General features: G+C 32.0%; 1 protein-coding gene across 3 annotated transcripts in view; it reads left to right on the top strand.

Moving 5' to 3' along the window:
• LOC123551048 (uncharacterized) overlaps positions 1-24434 on the top strand; it is a 100562-nt gene that overhangs the window by 23918 nt on the left and 52210 nt on the right. Inside the window, exon 1 of one of the 3 annotated variants that reach the window (XM_045339690.2) lies at positions 6459-6757. The exons of 1 other annotated variant lie outside the window; for it this stretch is intronic. The gene's annotated coding sequence lies outside the window, so the exon portion shown is untranslated. Of the gene's footprint in view, positions 1-6458; positions 6758-19886; positions 20043-24434 lie in introns of those variants that run through there. One more of the 3 variants, XM_045339688.2, reaches the window with a different exon arrangement.

The raw sequence follows: 24434 nt of genomic DNA, 5'->3' as shown, positions 1-24434 counted from the left end.
GTATCATTAATCACTGATAACATGAAATATGGTTGAAAATATATACAAGTGGCAGGTCAAAACTGCTCTTAAGTGTAATAATATTCTAAGATTATAATCAATTTCTTTTTACCTTAAAGTTTATAATATTGTGGTTAGTTCATTTTGCCATAACACCGCCCTTTGGGTTTTTCCACTAAAGCCACATGAACTTTATGCAAACAATTTTAATACAGCTAATACATTTAGTACTGAACATACTGCTACATTTCGCTCCGGGTTGGTTCTTTCATGTGAGAAAGTCATCCAGCTAGCTTTCGAAAGGTCATTGGTTCTACCGAGCTACCCGCCTGAAATAATTCCTTGAATTTGGCTCCTTAAGTGGTGCAATATTTCCGCTGCACATCTCGTGCAAGTCTGGTAACCTATAAATGTGCAACATATGCATAAAATAATTCAAATTTACTATCTCAATCAACTCCATGGATTGTTATCTATGAAATGCTATGACAAATTGAAACTATAAATTTTCTTTTGATTACGAAATCAGTACATACGTGTAGTGTGAAATACTATTGCTAAACTAAATACTTTCATAGGAACATTCTTTAATTCAATCCTGAATACATACACTACAACAAGGCTACATTGAATTATGTAAATGGAACCTTTAATAAATGACATCGTTACATGTACTGATTAAAACATACATGCTTGTTACAACTACTACAAAGTGCCGAAGCTGTTTCAACACAGTCTTGGTTTTCAATGCATTAATTTGCATATCAGGGATGCAAGTAAACCATTTTACTTTTATCTAATATTATCGCTAAATATACATACTAAAACGCAAACATTTATCTAAAGTTCGAAAGAGCAGATTACGTACTTTCTAATTATTTATTTATTGGCTATCACTTTTTTTTATTTGAAGTTGTTAATGAATGTGGCAGACATTTTATTTATCGGCTGCAGTCGCTAACTTAGTTATCCAGAAGACGATCATGGATATATGGCCAATCTTTACAAAGCTGGTTGTCTGTAGAGGTGACAATGGCGCTCGTTTATAAATCAAAGATGTTGCTCTCTTTGTTCGGTCAGCTGAATTACTTATGAAGTATTTGATGTAAGACAATTACTTTTGTATCATGTCTTTCTTATGTCCTAGTTCTAGATTTCCGTGATATTTTCTACATGTAACGTTAAAATACGTATCATTACTTTGGTTTGTCAGTTTTTCTACATGTAACGGCAGAAAAGTTACGTATCAAAACTTTGGTATGTCCCGTTTCCATCATTATGTGTCACTCTCATCACTTTGTTATAAGGGCAATTCAAAACGTCGACAAAGAAACATTTCTTCGTAATTTTAATCACAAATATTGACAGCGGAAAAAATATTGACAATAAAAATATATCCGTTTACGGAGCTGTTCAAGCCTACAGAAATTCAGCTTTCAGTTGACACTTAGCGCTTTGTGTAACCTTAGCTCTTTTTAACCTGGATTTTCAAAAACAGTCATTTATTGTTTCGGAAATTGCTGTTATCCTTTTAGTCTTTTGTATGAAATATAATGAATCAAATTGTTGATTTAGTTACACAATATAGCAGATCATATAATGTTCGTCTTTCATGTGGCTTGTTTCATTTGTGGTTTCAATCGGATTCATTTGGCCCCAACAGACATTAAATCAGTAGTAATATGCTTCAAACGTTTGATGGTACATGCAGAAAGAGAGAGATAGATACGTATCAGATACTGTAGTCTAGTCGGCAGTGAATCATTCACATTAATATCGTCACCATCAGGTAGCACTTGGATCATATACGGAGAAATTCCATTTATCAGTATTCTAGAACATCTGGATACTTAGAAGTTGCCGATGATATTAATTTCAGAGAACATTGTTACACATGTATATAGATATTTACGTTTATCTAATTAGCTAATATATTTTAATTTCAAACGTGCAAACATAAATATAAATAAGGAATTTAAATTACAATGCCCATAAATAAAGGCAGCAACACTACGATATAGTATTGTAATGGCCTTTGATAACATATATCATTTCCTAAAAGAAGTAAATTGTTTAAAATGCGGGTCATTTACACAGTCAGGTGCAGGGATACAGTTGCTGTTGACCATTTGATCCGCTGGTCAATACCGAAACAAATATCTACTTTTTATAATTCATTAAATGGTACAATCATGAAAGAAATGCTGATATTCATTACAATGGGCTAATAGTTCGTTATTCAAGGTCATTGTTTGCTTTAAGCAGTTCCCGTATTACAATTTAAGCGTTAAGAAGGTTGTTTAGTAATTTGTCATGAAATTAGATATGTAAATAAGCAGTTATTTTAATCAAAAAACGAAATCTTCTTAGTGTCATGTATGTAACTGATTGAGATAATAATCGAAGGCCGCGAAAAAGCGAAATGCAAAAGAATAATATCTATTTTAGCATAAAAAAATTAGGTTCAAATTTAGGAATTTTGTTGTTTTCTCATTTTGATGTATACATTGCACAAAAAGCCTAAATGGAAAATAACTAAACCTCGCTATAGAAATGTATGTTGATTACTTAGTTTATTTGTGAATAGTTTCAAATCTATATCTAGCATTTTGATTTCCGGTGCAATTGCAACTCTTATGTGTTACGTCAAGAGTTTTTAACAGTCCATGACCTCAGCTAAATTTATTAAATGTGTGTTGCCCTTAACCGTAGAAACATTTTCCTAATCTAAAACTTATGTTAAGTCAAATTTCTTAATGTCCTCTTTCCAAATACATGTATGTAACATGTTATGGCTTGAAAGCATTCAATAAATTGTTAACACAGTTAATGACTACTAAACGCAATTTATATGTATGGATTGTAAAATGTTATTTTTTTAGAGAGGAAAGAAGGAAGTATAACTAAATTCATGAATTTATCATAATCTCTGCCCATTTAGGTATTACATTTATTGTAGAGTTACATAATGCTATATTTTACCGATTACAAATTTTAGACTGACATATATTAGGGCCCCACATTTTTGCGAAATCGCTACAATTATTACTATTTCCGCTTGTCCGTCTGTTAATGGGTCCGTCCGTCTGATTGTCCGTTTTGAGACACCTTCTCAGGGGTATATCTTGTACAAGAACCATAACTCTACCATGCTAGGGGCCTCCGTGGCAGTGTGGTTAAGGTCGCTGACTTAAAGTCACTTGCCCCTCATCGATGTGGGTTCGAGCCTCACACGGGGAGTCGAATTCTTCATGTGAGGAAGCCATCCAGCTGGCTTACGGAATGTCGGTGGTTCTACCCAGGTTCCCGCTCGTGGTGAAATAATGCACGGAGGTGCACCTGGGGTCTTCCTCCACCATCAAAGCTTGAAAGTCGCCATTTGACCTGTAATTGTGTCGGTGCAACGTTAAACCCATCAAAATGAATAAATAAATACCATGCTATTCTTTTGAATTAACTCCCTTTATTGAATTATTGAATTTAAATGTCCATAAAATGTTGTTCGGATTTAACGTCTTTTCCAACATGTTTTAGTCATATAATTGAGTAGAAGTATAAAAAAGTGAGAAGGAAATTTATTTAAACTGCATACATGAGTAGATGGCATTCACTGAAAGATCTATTAATATCATTTTGCTACGTTTTCAATTGTCTCCCCTTACTTGCTATTTTACTTGCCGTATAGATTATAAAAGAAATGTTTAATGCGTTTGGTACTACTTTATATATAAAAGCACATATTTTACGGATTGTCTTGAAGGAAGATAATAAAGATATCATAGTAGACCCGTCCAGAAAAAACAACAGCACAATCTGGACTGAACTATTAATTGTTTTCATTTTAAATCCCATTTATCATGCAGTTCAGAAACAAAACTTCTAATAAAAATGTGATTTTAGTAATATTATTGCTCTCATCATAAAGTTCTCCACTACACGGATGATTAGTTTTATTTTGCCATTTACTAATTGAACCATAATATAATCTGATTTATATGATACTCTTTTTGCATATTTCATCAACGTGCCAATTTGATGCCAAGTTAATGATTTCAAGATATAAAATTCTATCTTCTGATCAATAAATACATAAGCAACATAGTTGGGATGTTAAACGGTCGCATAATAAGTTGCAACTTTCTGTTTAGGTCAAATAGGTCGAGTTTTCGAAAGTAGAGAGTCAAATCTAAACATGTTTTAATGCGTAAGAAGATCATTCGGATGATACATTAAACACAAACAAGCAACAAAAAAGCAGACTCGGATTGGATTGATCAAGCCTGTTAATGAGAAATTAAAGCCCTTTAACACCGTCTCAACATTTAATTAATTCCAGTGTCCCGAAGGACTAAAAATAATAACACACTTATTGCATTCCTTTCTTCATGTCCATAGCGGTTACTGTCTTAGCGACTGTTGCTTCGTCTATAAACATACATACATATCGTTACGTTTCGTAAGTAGCTTCTGTAGTATGTTTTCGATCGAGACGAATTGAGATTATGTCTTTTTCCTTAATAAAAACTGGGCACAGAGAAGGTTTCTATGAAAGCAAACTGGATGCTTTTCGTCAAAAAGACATACCAGTCATCGCATTCAATATAAACATCTTACCCATCTTCAAGATCAAGTCTTTGAACTTTCATATGCAAAGGTTTGTCAAACAGTTTGAGGTTACGTCCTGACCATATGAACATCCGCGGTTTGATAAAACTTTTGTATGAGAAGGCAAATATTAATACGACCAGTGTTAAAAGTGGTTAACATCTTCATAAAAATAAGCGTTAAATAACCAGTGATATAACGTTGTATGGACGCACAAGAGATCAGTAAACTCAACCTATTAGAATAGAAACGTTCTGAAAGCAAGCAAAATAAAAGCAATGACAATATTTGAAAATAGCAATACGAATTAAAGAACTTTCAACAATGTGATTGCTACAGCAAGAGATAAAATATCAGAAACTTTGCATATGACTTTTATTCAGTTGCATGACTAACGAAACATATTTCTTAATTGTCAGTGTCTTAGAGAAACATTGTACTAAGACATGAGTTGTGCTTTAGATCTTTGTCTACATAATTAGGTGAATAACATGTTTTGTATATCAGGTACAATAGCATACTATTTTATTGTGTTTTATTGTTATATAGTGTGATAGCTGTTAAATGTCTTGTTTATTTAAATTTACCTCAATAAACTACTAATAAAAATGATAAAAACAATTGTTAAACGAGGGTCCTTAGTTCGTAGATTCTGACTCAACAATGTGTTTCAAGATGATTTATTCTCATATATGACTGCTCCTTCAACTTTAAAGAAACAGATGATAAGCATCGACGATTTTCTATGCAAACATGCGTCAATAAAGAATAGAAATTATCACCTTTCTGAAATACGAAAACTGTATTTTGCAAATTGCAGTATACGACAGTATATTTTCTATTGCACTGATATATTTTTCAGCTGTAAAGAAAGCTTATACTTTTAAATCAAGTTTCAAAACGAGGAAGAAATGTATTTCTTGAAAGCAAAAATGACATTTGAATATAAAATTTGTCTTTAACCACCAGCCTTATGCAACATTTGAATATGTACAGGTCTACAAGCAGACCAATAAATGTCCCTTCTATCACCGCATACATACTGAGTAACACCAGTGCTTGAGTTGAATAATTGATCAGTTAATAGTATTTTTGTCTGACGAAGCCGGTTGGCAAAGCAGATAAAGTGACGCATATGTCAATCATTACCTTTTCAATATTTAGAGCGCATTCATGAGTGATACCATTAAAAATGACGGAATGTTAACCCTGCTGTTTCATGCAGAGATTGCTTAGGTATTCTTCTACCAATGTTAATCTTCATGACAGGAGAGTACTAGCATCTTAAGACGTAATATTGGATTTGTAAAGTAACTTTGAGTCAATGGAATATTTGAGATATACTTTCAGATGGATTTTTATCCTTGTATCCTTTCAAATGCATTTACTTTAAGTCTTTAAAATATTTTACAAAGTAAAAAATGAAAATGATATTGTAATTACAAATCTCATGGAAAGTAATCAAGGAGTTGCATTAAACATCTGACCAAAATACTAGTTAGAGCCAAATAAATAGTCATACATTTTGTCAAATTTCAGTTGTTGTTTTTTTGTTGTTGATTGTTTTGTTGTGTTTTTGGTTCAGTTTCTTCTTTCATTTGCAGTTTTCTTTCACTGATTTGATCATGAGAGCATTGTGTCGTCCAAGACATTTATAAATTTGACATAATTTGATGATACACTCTTCAAATTTGTAGCTTATGTAGGATCTTCAAGTACATAGATCATTGAAATATATAGATAAATACACCAGTTGCAACGACCGATACGTACATAAATAAATGCGGTATATGGTTTTATGCACTGCACTGTCAATCTCATTAGGTTGTGAAGTAACGCTCAGTGTACTTCACGGTTGTATGTTGTGTTTACATATATATACGTGTTTTAGAATATAAATTAACACAGGTGAATTGTGAACATATAAGTTGTAAAACCAGTATTTTACCTTATCCAAGGGCGAAGTATTAAACGCTGCGTTTACTAAAGAGGAAAAAACGAAAGTGACATATAAGCGTGATAAATCTTATTAATGGATAACTGGCAACTGTTCGTTTGGATTAAACAGGATTCGAGGGTCCCTCGAAACAAGTGCATGTAATACAATGTATTCGTTTTGTACCATATAGTGGAATACTGTCCTGGAAAACATGTATGCATTGATATTTTATTAATTTTGTATTAATTTGTTTTATATTTATTTATCTGGTTTTTTTTTTCTGAATTACAGAATGAATGTATATTTCTGTTTGGGTATAAAATAGTTACAAACATATATGTATAACAATGAATCTTTGATATTTATTATGAAAATAATTAAAAGGATTACGAAATATTTAAGTAACATTTCAATAAAAGTTTCTACATAATATTATATACATGTTCATGTCACGTAAAAGAAAAGTGTAGGCAGTAATGCCGTAGAACAAAGATGCATTTTAGTATTAACGAATTTCTTGCATCAGAGTAATAATTTATAATGTGCAGAACGATTGGTGCTGCTTTATGTTGACATGTAGATACTGCAGACATACCCAGTGCATATAAGGTAACTGTTCTTTTGATATCGATTTATAGATAAAACGCACATTGATTACTTAACTTATTCTTTATTTGATCGGTATTTCTAACTGATATAGTAAGTGTCCTGTCATTTACAGAAAGTATCATATCTGACATCCGGGACTAGGCGTGTTTCAATTCAATTTATATTTGCTTTTTTTAAGTAGGTAGTAAGAGATAAAAGCTATGACCTACTGAAACCGTCTATTTTAATTTCCTGCGTTTAGGCCACCAACCCCCGCAATAACCACAGCATTCACTGCATGTATTATTAATCGCTGGTAACGTAAATGTCGATCAAAATGCACACCAGGGGTAGGGTGAAAATCTCGTTAGTGTAATATCAAGTTGTATTTTAGTTTTACCTTTAAGTCATATTGCCGTGTTATAAAACCGCCCTTTGGGTAGATCCATAATGACAAAACGTATGGGACAAGACATCATGCTTGCACAAAAGATACCCAGTTTTACGAAATATTGTGAAATTAGCAAGTATTCTTCAAGAAACCATGTGAATTCAGCAATTCATTTGTTATGTTTAGATGTGATTGTAGAAGCACGTGTTCATCCTTTCATTGTGCCCTTTCTCTATAATTAAGCGTTATTCATTGTGTTACTCGGATTTTACAACACAACATTTTAAGGTACATTTCGATTCTCTCCTCCAACATGTATCATTTTATCCATTTAAGTGTGCATACATTTGTACGTATAAGGCAATTTATCTAAATAAACAAGAATGATAAATACCCATCAGGAAAAGACATACTTTATCAAGTATCATACTTGTAGGACATGGTTTTATAAGGGTATATATAGGGTAGGGCATATATTTGACGCATTAACACATGTGGATACCCTGAATGTTAAAAATCTACATTTACATGGCTATTTAACTTAAACTTGACCAAGCAATCTTTATTTACAAACCGTATAAATTGCCATTCAACACTGAAATCCTTTAATATCGTTATATGTTCTATTTCGAAAGCTTTAAAGTAGGAACCTAAAAAGATTTTAAAAATAATATTTAATCTTTGGCTTACTAAGGCAAGATGAATGGATCTTTACTATACATCTCAGTATTGAAGACTTTTGCAAATCTAAATTCAATTGTAACTAGTCATATTCTGTGTCGGACATTTCACTGAACAAACAAATATTGTACGTTTTTCTTTTGTATTTCCCTTCCACATCGCGTTAGATATTTTAAGCTATTTTTGTTTAAATATAAATCATTCACACATCCATAATGTACACTGTTGTAGAATTTCGTTCGTTTCTGGAAGGCAGAAATGTGGATATTACAATTGAATCTTATTTTTGTTTTGTCTGTGTTTGTATGAATGAAATAATTACTCATTGACTAAAGTATTCTCCATTCAACTGTTTAGAATGATTATACACGGGAGCAAAATTATTATATACATATATGATAGAAATTGGAAACAGAAAAACATCACTTTTTCTATTTTCAATTTCTGTCATAAGGACCATTTTCTGTATGTAATTTTACACACTAACTCTTAGTTTGTCGCAACATGCTATTTTCTACATACATAATCTCCTTGTTATGTCATATTTTTTATTGTCTATTATGTCCACAGTCCAGTACTCAGTGTTATTTGCAACTGCATCGAATAAAACATTAATACCGTGTCCATACCTGTCCGGAGTTAACGTTATTTTTAAGAAGATAAATTATATTCTATTTTTTCTACCCGCTGACTAAAAAGTGGAAAATATATTTTTGTTGAAAATTATCCTTGGAATCTATAAAAAAAGATGGATTGTAAATCTGCCATCACCGGTTGTTTCAGCAAGAAAGTCTTTTCTAAATCTTATTTACTTGACTAGTCATTTAGAGCCAGCCAATTTTCAGCATTGGCAGTTTTCTCTGACAGACCTCATCTTGTCCTTATAAGTACATTTGGCTGTTCAAGATATATATCATCAAGATATAATTTGAAATTACTATCACCAGTTTTGAGCGTGTTTATGACTTGAATGGGGTTAGAGGGCTGGCGGTAGAATGTATTTCCGCTACCATTCAAACACGTTCTCTGCAACATTTTCTAATTTTTATTTTTATTATTCTTTTCTGTTGTTGTTGTTGTTGTGTTCGGCGACTTATGGAGTTCTCGCTTTTACTATTTCAAATATTAAAAAGGTTTTCACTTTTTGCCTCAGTAAGTATTATTTTGTTGCAAATTGTTGTAAATGCATCAGTTGCAGCGACCGATATGTCGTATATATTGGTTATACACTGCAGCGTCAATCTCATTAGACCACCAGCGTAAAGTACAGTGTAATTCACAGTTGGATGTAAATTGGATGTTTTTACGTGATTCAGAATATATTATGCGAAGATTTATGTGGTGGAATCAGTATTTTACCTAAACGAATGTTGATGTATTAAAGTTTATAAAAGTGGAAAAAGCGAAGGTTACATATAATCATAATCAATCTTATGGGATAACACATGTTCTCGATCGTTGGTTTGGATAATATCGCATATAGTATAGTGTATTCGTTTTATACAATATTATGGGGATAACGTCCTGAGAAATATGTATGTATCATTTTTAAATAAATTTACTTTATCTATTTGACGATTTATTTAAAGAAGCAACATGTCAGTGTTACAGACAAGATCCGATTAATTTGTAAATAATTGTAATTTTATACATGCATGAAAAAGACTATTCATCTCATTATACAATAACAAAAAATGATGAAAAGTAGTATGAAATGTTTACTGTGTAATAAAACAATAACGGTCATATAATATACCACGTGAAATAAAAGCATTTGGACAGTAATAGCGAATGACAATGATGCACTGTGGTCTGACACCAAAGGTTAATTAATAGGAATCGAATTTCTTGCATGACGTAAATACTTTGACCTGTAGAAAACACTGATGCTGCTTAATGTGGACATGTACACATGGCAGACAACTCCCTTAATATCGATATATCGACAAAGTAATGTTCCTTGAATACTTAACTAATTCTTATGTGGCCGTTGTAATCCATCGATATATCATAAAAAGGAAATAGAAGACATTGTAATATAATTTTCGAACAATAATGTTTTCATAATTATGTAACATGCGGAATCGAGTCTACGGCATTCCAATTTGTGTTTGCTCCATTTAAAGCATATATTCATAAAGCTTCTTAGTTAAGTATTAAGTGTTAGTGGTTTCAATAAAATTTCTATAAAAGAATATGTCGATAATTTAAACATTTACATCTTACTGTTCAGCGAAAATATAACAAAAATTATGGGTTTAAAATGAAACAGAAAAAAATATAAGAAAATATAAAACTTCCATGTTTGTGAAATTTTTACTAAGATGCTTTGTGAATATGGACCCTGATCAACATAATACTTTTATTTTTTTATTTCCTACGTAGAGGCTTCCAATTCCCGCAAAAACCGCAGGTTATGTTTCACTGATATCTACACATATTATACCAAATGCTTCTTTAGTGTAAAATAGAGCTATATTTCAAACTCAGATTTTCAGCAAGTTATTATAATCATAATATGGCTTCAAATATGGTTGCATACCCATACTGAAATATCTAATAAAATCGAATTTACCAAGAAGCGAAACAATCCATCATCCTTGCACAAACGTAAAGTATTTTAGGAAAACGTTTTGATGAAGTCTGCTGAATAGACCTGCCACCATATAAAAATGTAAAGTAGGGTTAAGTGATTTAAGCAATTTGATTAAAATTTGACAGTTACGCATTCATTGAATACCTACACATTAGCCACAGGTATGATGCACCATGTTGAGGTTACATTGTGGTACCCTCGCTCTTATCGTTTATATATTATACATACACTAGTATATACAAGATAGTGATACGGAAGGAAAGAAACAGCTTACAGTCATGAGTCATGAAATGCAACAGTTTACAAATGTCGTTTAGCTGGTCTTGATTTTATACACAAATGATAAGAAGTCAAAACCAAAGGGATTTAGTCACTAACGAATGAAGAGTTCTTGTATTTTATTTTCGTAAAATATACATGTGTATGGCTATTTAACTTAAAACCTGTGAGACCGAATAACCCTTTATTACATAATGTTACTGACGAATGAGTTAGTTACTTTTTTAATATTAGCGCTAAATATACATACTAAAACGCAAACATTTATCTAAAGTTGGAAGGATCAGATTATTTTCTAATTATTTATTTCTGGGCTATCGCTTTTTTATTTCAAGCTGTTATAAGAATGTAGCAGATTTCATTTACTGGCTGCAGTCGTTAACTTAGTTATCCAGATGACGAATTTGGCTATAATGGCCAGTTTTTACAAAGCTGGTTGTCTGTAGAGGTGACAATGATGCTCGCACATAAATCAAAGGTGTTGCTCTCTTTGTTCGGCCAGTTGAAGTATTTATGAGGTATTTGATGTAAGACAGTTACTTTTGTACATGTATCATGTCTTTCTTATGTCCAAGTTCTAGATTTCCGTGTTGTTGTTTTTTTCTACATGTAACGTTAAATGACGTATCATTACTTTGGTTTATCCTGTTTCCATCATTACGTGTCAATTTCTACATGTAATGATAGAAACGTTACGTATCAAAACTTTGGTATGTCCTGTTTCCGTCATATCTGAGAAATTATATGAGAAATTCAAAACGTCGACAAAAACATCTTCGTAATTTTAATCACAAATATTGACTAAAGAAAAAATATTGACAAAAAACATATCCGTTTACTGCACTCTTTTAACTTTGACTTTTAAAAACAGTCATTTATTTATTATTTCGGAAATTGCTGTTATCCTTTTAGTCTTTTATATGAAATATAATGAATCAAATGGATGTTTTTGTTACACAATATAGCATATCATTTAAAGTTCGTCTTTCATGTGGCTTGTTTAATTTGTGATTTCAATCGGATTCATTTGGCCCCAACATACATTAAATCAGTAGTAATATGCTTAAAACGTTTGATGGTACATGCAGAAAGAGAGAGATAGACACGTATCTGATACTGTAGTTTAGTCGGCAGTGCATCATTCACATTAATATCGTTACCATCAGATAGTAGTCATTTAAAAAACGAAATCTTCTTAGTGTCATAGTTTTTCGCATTGGACAAGATTATATAATTTTATGTTACTGCTTGAGATAATAATCAAAGGCCGCGAAAAGGTGGAATGCAAAAGAATAATGTCGTGATCAGCGTATAAAATCCCAAAACCAACAATGAAATTTTGTGTTGTTTTCTTAATGTTGTATACATAAAGAATTGCCCAAAAGCCTAAATAGAAAATAACTAAAACTCGATATAGAAATGTTCGTTGATTACTTAATTCATATGTGAATAGTTTCAAATCTATATCTAGCATTTTGATTTCCAGTGCAGTTGCAAGTCTTATGTGCTTCGTCAAGAGTTTTGAACAGTTCATGACCTCACCTGAACTAAAACAGAGTCTTCTATTATTTTGATTAAATATGTTTTATGCTTCTAAATGATCATCCTAAAGCCCTTAAACAAAGAAATATTTTCTTTCATCACATTACACGATGATGAAAACGGTTGTTAAAATATTACTAGTAATCCAAAAATTATGTTAATTAAAATTTAATGCCCTCTTTCCAAATACATGTATGTCACATGTTATCGCTTGAAAGCATTCAGTAAAAAAATAAAAGAAGTTGTTTACACAGTTAATGATTACTGAACGTGATTTATATGTATGGATTGTAAAATGTTATTTTGAGAGAAAAATGAAGAAAATAAATCAATACATGAATCTATCATAATCCCCGTCTGTTTAGATAATACAACTATTGTAGAGTTACATAATGCTATATTTTACCCATTACAAATTTTAGACTGACATTTATATACGGAATCACTACAATAGTCACTATTTCCGCTTGTCCGTCTGTTAATGCGTCCGTCCGTTTGTTTGTTCGTTTCGAGACACCTTCTCCGTGCTATAACTTGAACAAGAATCATACCTCTACCATGCTAACATTTTGAATTAGCTCCCTTTTTGAATTATTGAATTTAATTGTCCATAAATTGAGTATAAGTATAAAAGTGGAGAAGGAAATTTATTTTAACTGCATACAATAATAGAACTAGAATTCTAATAGAAACGTTGAAACTATTTTTAAAAATGTTGCTGTTTTTTTGTTTTTTTTTTCTTAACACGTATTTCAAAATAAGTTGGACTGAACTATTAATTGCTTTCATTTTAAATACCATTTATAACATAATTCAGAAACATAAATTTGTGATAAAAATTGTAATTTTAGTAATATCATTGCTCTCATCATAAAGTATTCGTCTATAGTACTCTACGCGGATTATTAGTTTTTATTTTGCCTTTTACTAATTGAAGCATCATATGTTTTGATTTATATGATACTTTTTTGCATGTTTCATCAAAGTGCCAACTTAATGCTCAGTTAATGATTTCTATCTTCTGATCAATAAATCCATAACCAATATAATAGGGATGTTCAACGATATCATAATAACTTGAAATTTGTTTTTCAAAAGTAGAGAGTCAAATCTAAACATTTTTAATCCGTAAGAAGATTATTCAGAGACATAAAATGCAAGCAAACAACAAAGTAGCAGACTCGGTTTGATCAAGCCTGTTAATGAGAAATAAAAGCCCTGTCACACCGTCTGAACATCAAATTGATTCCAGTGTCCCAAAGGAATAAAAATAATAACACTCGTATTGCATTCCTTTCCTCATTTCCTTGATAAAACATAAATAATAGCGGGTACAGTCTTAGCGATTGCTGCTTCACCTATAAACATACATATATATTGTTACGTTTCGTACAGTAGCTTCTGTAGTATGTTTTCGATGGAGAAGAATTAAGATTATGTCATTGTTCTTAATAAAATATTTGAAAGGATCTTTTGGAAGCATAGAACACAACAAAGTCTCATAATGGCAGATTCGGTCTGACTGAGTCTGTTCATGAGAGGTAATGGAATCTGCAACACCCTTCACGCACCCTAGCACCGGCTTAAGCGGAATTCTATAATAGTAAAAATGAAAGTATCTAACAATACTGAAAACGAGTACGCGGGGACTTTTTACTGCCGCCATACGATACTTGTAATAGTTATTAGAGTCTGCGAAAAGAGAATTTGGAAGCATAGAACGCTACCAAGCAACATAATAATATCCTGGTTTAATTGAGTCTGTTCATGAGAGGTAATAAAATCTGCAACACCCCTCACGCCCCAAGCATCGGCGTAAACGGAATTCATTTGTCCTCCATGATCCCAAAAGACCAGAAAATACTACAATACTGAGTCAAAGTATGGAGAGACACACGGCACTTCAAAGACCGCTCCTGTAGTTGTTAATAGAATCTGTGAAAATATCGCAACCAAGCAACATCATAGCAGACTCGGTTTGATTCAGTCTGTTCATGAGTTGTAAAAGAATGTACAACGTCCCTCACGTTCCTAGTTCCGGCTTATGCTTCTTATGTAGTAAAAATGTGTGTTTTCCATGACAAAAAAGGACAAGAAAATATAACAACACCAAGTCCAAAACTCAACCGAGGTTTCTAATAAGGCAAACACTGGATACTTTTCGTCGAAAAGACATGTTAAATCAATATAAAAATCTTACTCATATTCGAAGTCAAGTACGTAAAGGTATATCAAACGGTTCGAAGATACATCGTGTCAACCGTGTGAAACCGTATGAAGATCTCGCAGTTTGATAAAACTTTTGTATGAGAAGGCAAAAATTAGTGCGACCGGTGTTAAAAGTGGTTAACATCTTCATGAAAATAAGAGTTAAATAACCAGTGATAACGTTATATGGACGAACAAGGCATCAGTAAACTCAACTTATTAGACTAGAAACGTTCTGAAAGCAAGCCAACTAAAAGCAATGACAATATTTGGAAATATCAATATGAATCAAAGACACACGATGAAAATTTTAACAATGCGATTGCTACAGCTAGGAATAAACCTACCAGAAACTTTGCATATGAATTTTATTGCATGACTAACGAAATATATTTCTTGTCAGTTTCTTAGATAAAGTTTGTACTGAGAAATGGGATTATCCTTAGATCTTTGTCTCCATAATAAGTTGTATGTCAGGTAAAATAGCATATTAATTTATTTTAGGAATGTTTTATAGATGTACAATGTGATAGCTGTTAAATGTCTTGTTTATTTAAATGTACCTCAATAAACAACAAATAAAAATGATGTTGCGTCACTACAACATTGTAATATGACGGTACTAAGTTCGTAGATTCTGACACAACAATGTGTTACAAGATGATTTATTCTCATATATGACTGCTCCTTCAAGATGCTAAGCATGAACGATTTACAATGCAAACATACGTCAATTCAGGATCCTCACCTTTGTGAAATACAAAGTCTGTACTTTGCAAGTTGCAGTATACGAAAGTTTGCTTTCTATTGTATTGATAATATTAATCAGCAGTAAAGAAATCTTTTAAATCAAGTTTCAAAATGCGAAAGACACGTATTTCTTCAAAGCAAAAATACCATTTGAATTCAAACGTCTTAAACTGTCAGCCTTTTGCAACATTTGAATATGTACAGGTCTACAAGGAGACCAGTAAATATCCCACATATTGTGTGCACTCACCAGTGCCTGAGTTGTCTTACGAAGCCAGTTAGCAAAGCGAGATAAAGCGACGCATATGTTAGTCATTACTTATTCAATATTTAGAGCGCATGAATGATATCATTAAAACATGAAAAGTGACGGAAAGTAAACCCCGCTGTTGCATGCAGAAATTGCTTAGGTATTCTTCTATCTATGTTAATCTTCATGACAGGTGAGTACTAGCATCTAAAGATCTGTAAAGTGACTTTGAGTCAATGCAATATTTGATATTCTGACATGTAGTAAACAGCTTTACTTTCAGATGTATCACAAAAGCAAGGGATCGAGCAGTATAAATTTGACATAACTTTAAAATACACTCTTCAAATATGTAGCTTATACAGGATCTTCAAGTACATAAATCATTGAAATATATAGATAGATGCGTCAGTTGCAGCGATCGATACGTAAATATATACGGTATATGGTTTTATACACTGCACTGTCAATCTCATTAGGTTTTGAAGTAACGCTCGGTGTACTTCACGGTTGTATGTTGTGTTTACATGTACACGTGTTTTAGAATATAAATTAACACATGTGAATTGTGAACATATAAATTGTAAAACCAGTATTTTACCTTATCCAAAGTCGAAGTATTAAACGCTGCGTTTACTAAAGAGGAAAAAACGATAGTGACATATACGCATGATAAATCTTATTAATGGATAAGAAGTGATCGCAACTGTTCGTTTGGATTAAATAGGATTCGAGGATCCAAAGGTGCATGTAATATAGTGTATTCGTTTTGTACCATATTGTGGAATACTGTACTGGAAAACATGTATGCATTAATGTTTTATTACTTTTAAATTAATTGATTTTATTATCATATATCATTATCTTTATTCTGATTGATAGAATGAATCCGTATTTTTGTTTTATAGACAAAATATCCAATTTTTTTTATATAGTATATTTATAAACATACATGTATAACAATGACTTTTTGATATTATAATAAAAATGATTAAAAACATTACGAATTATTAAAGTAATATTTCGATAAAAGTTTCTACAGGTCACGTTAAAGAAAATTGTAGGCAGTAATGACGAAGAACAAAGATGCATTTTGGTGTTAACTAATTGGAATCGAATCACTTGCATCAGAATAATAAATTAAATTTATAATCGGCGGACAGACTGGTGCTACTTTATGTTGACATGTACATACTGCAGACATACTCAGTACATATAAGGCAACAGTTCTTTTGATATCGATTTATAGATTAAACGCACATTGTTTATTTAACTTATTCTTTATTTGATCGTTATTTCTAACTGATACGAGTACATTAAGTGTCCTGTCATTTACGGAAAGTATCATATCTGACATCCGGGACTAGGCGTGTGTCAATTTAATTTATGTTTGCTTCTTTTTAAGTAGTAGTCGGAGATAAAAAGCTATGGCCTACTGAAACAGTCTATCTTATTTTCCTGCGTTTAGGCCACCAACTCCCGCAATAACCACAGCATTCACTGCATGTATTATTAATCACTGATAACGTTTATGGCGATCAAAGTGTAATAACACTTATATTTTAAGTTTACCTTTACGTCATATTATCTTGTTATAAATCCGCCCTTTGGGCTGGTCAATAATGAGAAATAAAATGTATGAGACAAGCTATCATGCTTGTACGAAAGATTCACAGTTTTAGGAAATATGGTGAAATTATCAAGTATTCTTCAAGAAACAGGAAGTAGGGTTAAATGATTTCAGCAATTCATTTGTTATGTCTAGATGTGATTGAAGAAACACATGTTTCATCCTTTCATTATGCCCCTTCTCTATAATCAAGCGTTATTCATTGTGTTACTCGGTTTTTACAACACAACATTTTAAGGTACATTTCGATTCCCGCCTCTAACATGTATCATTTCATCCATTTAAGTTTGCATGCATTTGTACGTACATACTGGGCAATTTATTTAAATAATCAAGAATGATAAATACCCATCGGGAAAAGACATACATTATGAAGTCTCTTACTTGTTGGTCATGGTTTTGTAAGTGTATATATAGGGCAGGGCATAGATTTGACGCATTAACACATGTGGATACCTTGAATGTTAAAAATCTACATTTACACGGCAATTTAACTTAACTTGACCAAACAATCCTTATTTACAAACCGTATAAATTGCTATTTAGCACTGAAATGCTTTAATATCGTTATATGTTCTATAAGGAAAGCTTTAAAGTAGGAACCTACAAGGATTTTAAAAGTAATATTTAATCTTTGGCTTACTAATGCAAGATGAATGGATCTTAAATATACATCTGTTGAAGACTTTTTCAAATCTCAATTCATTTCTATCTGTCATATTCTGTGTGGGTCATTTCACTGAACAAACAAATATTGTTTGTTTTTTTACTTTTGTATTTTCCTCCCACATCGTTTTGGATATTTTGAGCTATATTTGTGTAAATATAAATCATTCCCATATACCTAATGTACACTGTTGTAGAATTTCATTTGTTTCAGAAACGTGGATATTACAATTGAGCTTATTCTTGTTTTGTCTGTGTTTGTATGGATAAAATAATTACTCAATGACTGAAGTACTCTCCATTCAACTGTTCAGAATGATTATATGATTATACATATATGATAGAAATTGGAAACAGAAAAAACATCACTTTTCTATTTCCCATTTCTGTCATAAGGACCATTTTCTGTATGTAATTGGACACACTGTCTCTCAGTTTGTCACAACATGCTATTTTCTACATACATAATCACCTTGTTACGTCATATTTCCGTCCGGTTTGGTGTTTTATCGTTAATTATGTCCACAGCATGGTACTCAGTGTTATTTGCAACTGCATCGAATGAAATATTAATACATTGTCCAGACCTGTCCGGAGTTAAAATTATTCTTAAGAAGATATATTCCTAATTTATCTACCCGCTGACTAAAAAGTGAAGGATATGTTTTTGTTGAAAATTATCCTTGGAATCTATGAAAAGAAGACGTCTGGACTGTAAATCTGCCATTGACCGCTTGTTTCAACATTAAGGTATAGATCCATGTTTCGGAGAAAAAAATTCGAACGTCATCAAATCATAGAAAGAAAGCATTGTTTTACATGAAAATTTAACAGCGTATAAGACATTTATATTATTCTACAAAACCATTGTCAATTTACTGATATATGTATTGAATTCCGGAAAGGGACTGCATGAAGGGGCCACACTTCTGGACAGTTCAGCGGCTTTAAAAACTCGCCATTTTTTAAAAGATGTTACATGTCTTCGTTTTGATGCATTTGCAACCTCGTGCGAGTGTTTAAACTTTACATAACTAGGTAAAATATCGTTTTTGACAATTGTTTACATTTATTTCTTTACAAATGGCATTCTTATTTAAAGGGGGACAACTCATTAAGAATATTTTAAGTATCCAACTCTGTGGGACAGAACAGTAAAACATGTATTGGACGGATAAGTTATTTGTCAAGATGCTGTTCATTTACTAAAAAAATCTGTTGTTTTGTGATATACTGCTAAACCTTAAAGTCTTTTATAAATCTTATTAACTTGGCTTGTCTTCTAGAGCCAGCCAATGTTTAGCGTTGGTAGTTTTCTTGTCCTGATAAGTACACTTGTCTATTCAAGATATATATCATTAAGACCTACTTTGATTTGAGGGTATTTATGACTTGAATTCTGCTTAACCCGGGGCTAGAGGGCACTGACGGTAAATGTATTTCCGTTACACATCTATTCATACACCGAGTCTGCAACAGTTTCTTTTTTTGTTGAGCTGGGCGACTTATGGAGTTCTCACTTTTACTATTTCAAATATTAAAAAGGTTTTTACTTATTGAATCGGGAAGTACTATTTTGATGCAAATTGTACATGCATCAGTTGTACGATATGTGTTATATATTTGTTTTACACTGCCATGTCAATCTCATTAGACCGCCGGCGTAACGTAGTGTAATTCACAGCTGGATGTAAATGGAAGTTTGAATATATTATGCGAAGATGTAAGTGGTAGAATCAGTAATTTTCCCTCAGCCAATGTTGATGCATTAAAGGTTGTGTTTATAAAATTGGAAAAAGAGAAAGTTACATATAATTATAATCAATCATGTTCTCAATCGTTGGTTTGGATAATGTCGCATATAATATAGTGTATTCGCTTTATACAATATTGTGGGAGTAACGTTCTAGGAAACATGTATGTAACAAATGTACATTCTCAATATTACGATTTTTATTTTTAGTGTTACAGACAAAATCCGATTAATTTGTGAATTATTGTAATTTTATACATGCATGAGAATGAATCATCTCATTACAAAAAGGATTAAAATATTATGAAATGTATAAGTAATTAAACAATAACAGTCGTATAAAGTTACATACATATATCATGCGAAATAAAACATTTGGACACTAATAGCGAATGGCAATGATGCAATATGGTCTAACACCAAAGGTTAATTAATAGGAAACGAATTTCTTGCATGACGTAAATACTTTATGATCTGCAGAAACCACTGATGCTACTTAATTAATGCGGACATGTATACATCGCAGACACACTCAATGCAAAATCTCCTTCGATATCGATATATCGGCAAAGTTACGTTCCTTGATCTTTATGTGGCCATTGTAAGCTATTGATATATCATAAAAAGGAAATTGCAGACATTTTACTATAATTTTCTAACAATATCATTTTCATATGTAACATCCGGAGCATGGTCAGTGGCATTCAGATTTGTATTTGTTTCATTCTAAGCTTATATTCGTAAAGCGTCTTATGTGTGTTGTGTGTGTTGATCACGTGCGAGTTTGGGAAGGCTGCGTTTTTAGAACGTGGCTTTCCCAGCTGGATATTCTTTTTTTTAGTAAGGTGTCAAATGTAAGTGGCTTCAATAACATTTCTGTTAAAAGAATACATGGACTTTTGAAACATTTATATCCATCTCACTGTTTAAAGAAAATTTATGCTTAATAAACAAAATCCATCTGGTTTAAATAGTATAGATATTTGTGATGTTTTTTCTAATAAGATGCTTTGTGAATAAGGACACTAGTCAACTGAATTATGTTTTGTACTTCCTACGTGAATGCTTCCAATCCGCACAATACCCACAGATTATTATTCACTGATAACGTGAAATATCGATGAAACGTATAAAAAGGGCTTGATCAAATCAGTTCCTAAGTGTAATATAAAGTTTTGTTTCAAACTCAGTTTTACCCTATTTTTCTGCAGATTATCTTAATCATAATATGACTTTTAATACGGATTATAGCCATTTTAAAATATCCAGTAAAATTAAATTGACAAAAAGCGATACCAGTCTTCATCCTTGTACAAACTTTAAGTATTTTAGGGAAGCATTTTAATGAAGCCTAGTTGAATAGACCCATCATCATATAAAAAAAGTAAAGTAGGGTCAAGTGGTTTCAGCAATCTGAATAAAATTTGACAGTTACGCGTTCAGTGGATTCGTTGGTTTTATGCTCTACACAATATCCACAGGTATGGTGCACCATGTTGAGGTTAAATTGTGGTATCCTCGTTTTTATCGTTTATATATTATACATATATTTGTATACAAGGTAATATATTATACTTTATCATACAAAAGGAAAGGAACAGATACCGTCTTGAGTCATGAAATACAACAGTTTACAAATGTCGTTTAAGTCTTTCTGTCATGTTGGTCTTGATTTTAAACATGGATGATCAGAATGTAAAACTAAGAACAAAGGCACATATACCCCCACAACGAATGTATATTTCCTGTATTGTCGTAAAATATACATGTGCATGGCTATTTAACGTAAAACCTGTAAGACCAAATAATCCTTTATTACAATGTATTATTGAAGAATCAGTTAGGCTGGGAAGTGGAACAATGTATTATTGAACATAAAAACATTATTCCTCTATCTTACGAAAGAATTATTAAGGTTTAGGAGTAAATCATCAAAACACAGAAATATTTGATAAACGAACACCATCTTTACCAAATATCTACTTGACCATTACATGTTCTGCAACACTGTCCCGTACGATGGGTACATAAAATATTTTCAAATTGTTGTCCACCATTTATAATGAAAGTGATTTGTTAAGAAATAAAAATAAACAATTGCTGAAAACTACGTACCACCTAGTTATGAGACAATTTAGCAATGGGGCATTGTTGCAAATGTATCAAAACAAAGACATTTAACAGTTTTTTTTGAAAATGGTGAGTATTTAAAGGTGTTGAACTGTCCGAAAGTGCGGCCACTTTATGCAGTCCTTATCCGAACTTCAATGTATATACATGTATTCGTAAAACTAACAATTGTTTTGTAGATTAATACACATGTTTTATATGCTGTTCAATTTTCATGTGAAATGACCTTTTCTTTCTAAGATTTGGTGTTGTTTAATTTTTTTTCAGAAGGTAAGGCTAAGCATTGAAGGAAATTTGATGTGACGACCATCTTTTAAACCTCATATCGAGTATCATGTTCATATTACAGAACTAAATATACATAGTTTCAGTATTTCTTTATATCTAAAAATATTTCTTCAGATATTAAAGTAAACAATGTTTTTTTTTTTTTGTGGGGGGGGGGGGGTTTCTTGGCGTTTCAAACATCAATAAAAATTAGATAAACAAATCTGATGACTTGAACAAATAAGAAAACAGGAAATAATATGTATGTACGTGTTTATATTCATCTGCTAAAACACAAACACAAATATAAGCAATGTGAAGGATGAATATTATTCCATTTGACGCAAACAAAGTAAAGGCTGAATCCCTGTCGCAACGTCTGTATCAGATGATTGTTACGGGGAGGTTGATCTGTCCTACTGACTTATTTTTTTACCCCACATAACCAAGATTCGAACTTGATCTAGGGAGTATTTTATTATACTCATCCAAAGGTTGCTTTAAATGTTTTACATAATAGTCTCTTATAACTCAGTAGAATTAATGTCACTGTATTTTTACGAATTTTATATTTGTATTTATGTTAATATTTGCACGAAGCTGAGACTCAAATAACCGAATAAACTACATAAATTTTGTAGTATTTTTATTTGCCAAATTAAATATGGAAGTGATATTACGAATTCAAAAGTTAAATTGAAAGAAATACGTGTTGCTTGATGTACTGTATTTAAATTAGGACTGAGCGTATGAGATGCGTAGTAAGTTTAAAATGTCCTCTTGTAAATCTGATAACATGATTTTACAATAAAATCTGTGAAAAGATCCTTTGGAAGCATAGAATGCAACCCAGTAATATAATAGCGAACTCGGCTTGAGTCTGTTCATGAGAGGTAATGAAATGTGCAACACCCCTTACGCCCCCTAGAACCGGCTTAACCGGAATTTTATTCATGAATACTCCATTATCCCAAAAGACCAGAAAATGTAGTAACACCGAGTCCAAGTACGGGGAGACTTTTTACAGCCGCCACAAAGAGACTACTCTTGTGATAGTAAATAAAATCTGTGAAAAGTTCCTTTTGAATCATAGAACGCAACCAAGCAACACAATAGCAGAATTGGTTTGATTGCGTCTGTTCATATAGGGGAATATTTTATGACTCATTGTCAGCATTAAAGCATTCGTGGCCGGCCAGTTGGTCTTGACTATTACAGTTTTTTATCGTATATTTGTATGTATAATGATATATAACACGACTTTCAATTGGTCAGTAAGTCTTATGTTAACACTACGAAATATAAGATACTACTCGACGAATGACAGCAAAAAGAGTCTGTTTGGTTTTTATTAATATGGACTTAGAACCACTAAAATACTGAGGTGGGATGTTAGATCATAGTTAAGTTAACAAGTATCAATAATTTGGAATCGAATTATCATACACTACATTCGCATTTTTAATTTCGCCACTGCAGACTGATGGTGCTTGATGGACATATACACTCTGCAGATATAGAGTACGTCTATAAGCTAGTGACTTTTTTGATCAATTTATCGACCTCGTACTTTAATTACTTAACACACTCTTGTAACATGCTCATGTACAAAGTAGATTTATGATAACAGCTTCATATAACAGTAACGGTTTCATATTTTACAGGTGATATCATTGTTGCAATTGGCCGTTTTCACTTTTTGCATTTGCTTCCCATTCTTAAATTTGCTGAGATACATAATATTGCCTACTTGTATGAATCGCTGCATTTTTAAGTTGTTAAATGCCTCCAAATATCACAACTTACACGTTTGGACGTGAAGAAGTGTTAATTTGCACCTAATGAACGACATTAGCCACAGGTATGTTGCACCATAAGATAAACTTAAATCACTGAAAAATGTCTTATTTCTTATCTATTAGATATTTCAGATATTTACATACAATGTGCAGGGTAATTTATGAAACGTGTTGTTTGTTCTAAATATCCCTTTAAGGAATGAAACTAAAACCACTGACTAAACTGTCGATGAATTAAGTCGTATACTTGCAAGCCACGATCTTATAAACGTAGGAATGGATTGTAACATTTAGAACTGACCAATGAATTCCATTTCAAAATTTCAGCAAAATTTTATTTACTGAAAATTCATACAATAT

This window comes from Mercenaria mercenaria, chromosome 4 (assembly GCF_021730395.1).
Source record: "Mercenaria mercenaria strain notata chromosome 4, MADL_Memer_1, whole genome shotgun sequence".
NCBI lineage: Eukaryota > Metazoa > Mollusca > Bivalvia > Venerida > Veneridae > Mercenaria > Mercenaria mercenaria.
This window is presented reverse-complemented; position numbering and strand designations above follow the sequence as displayed.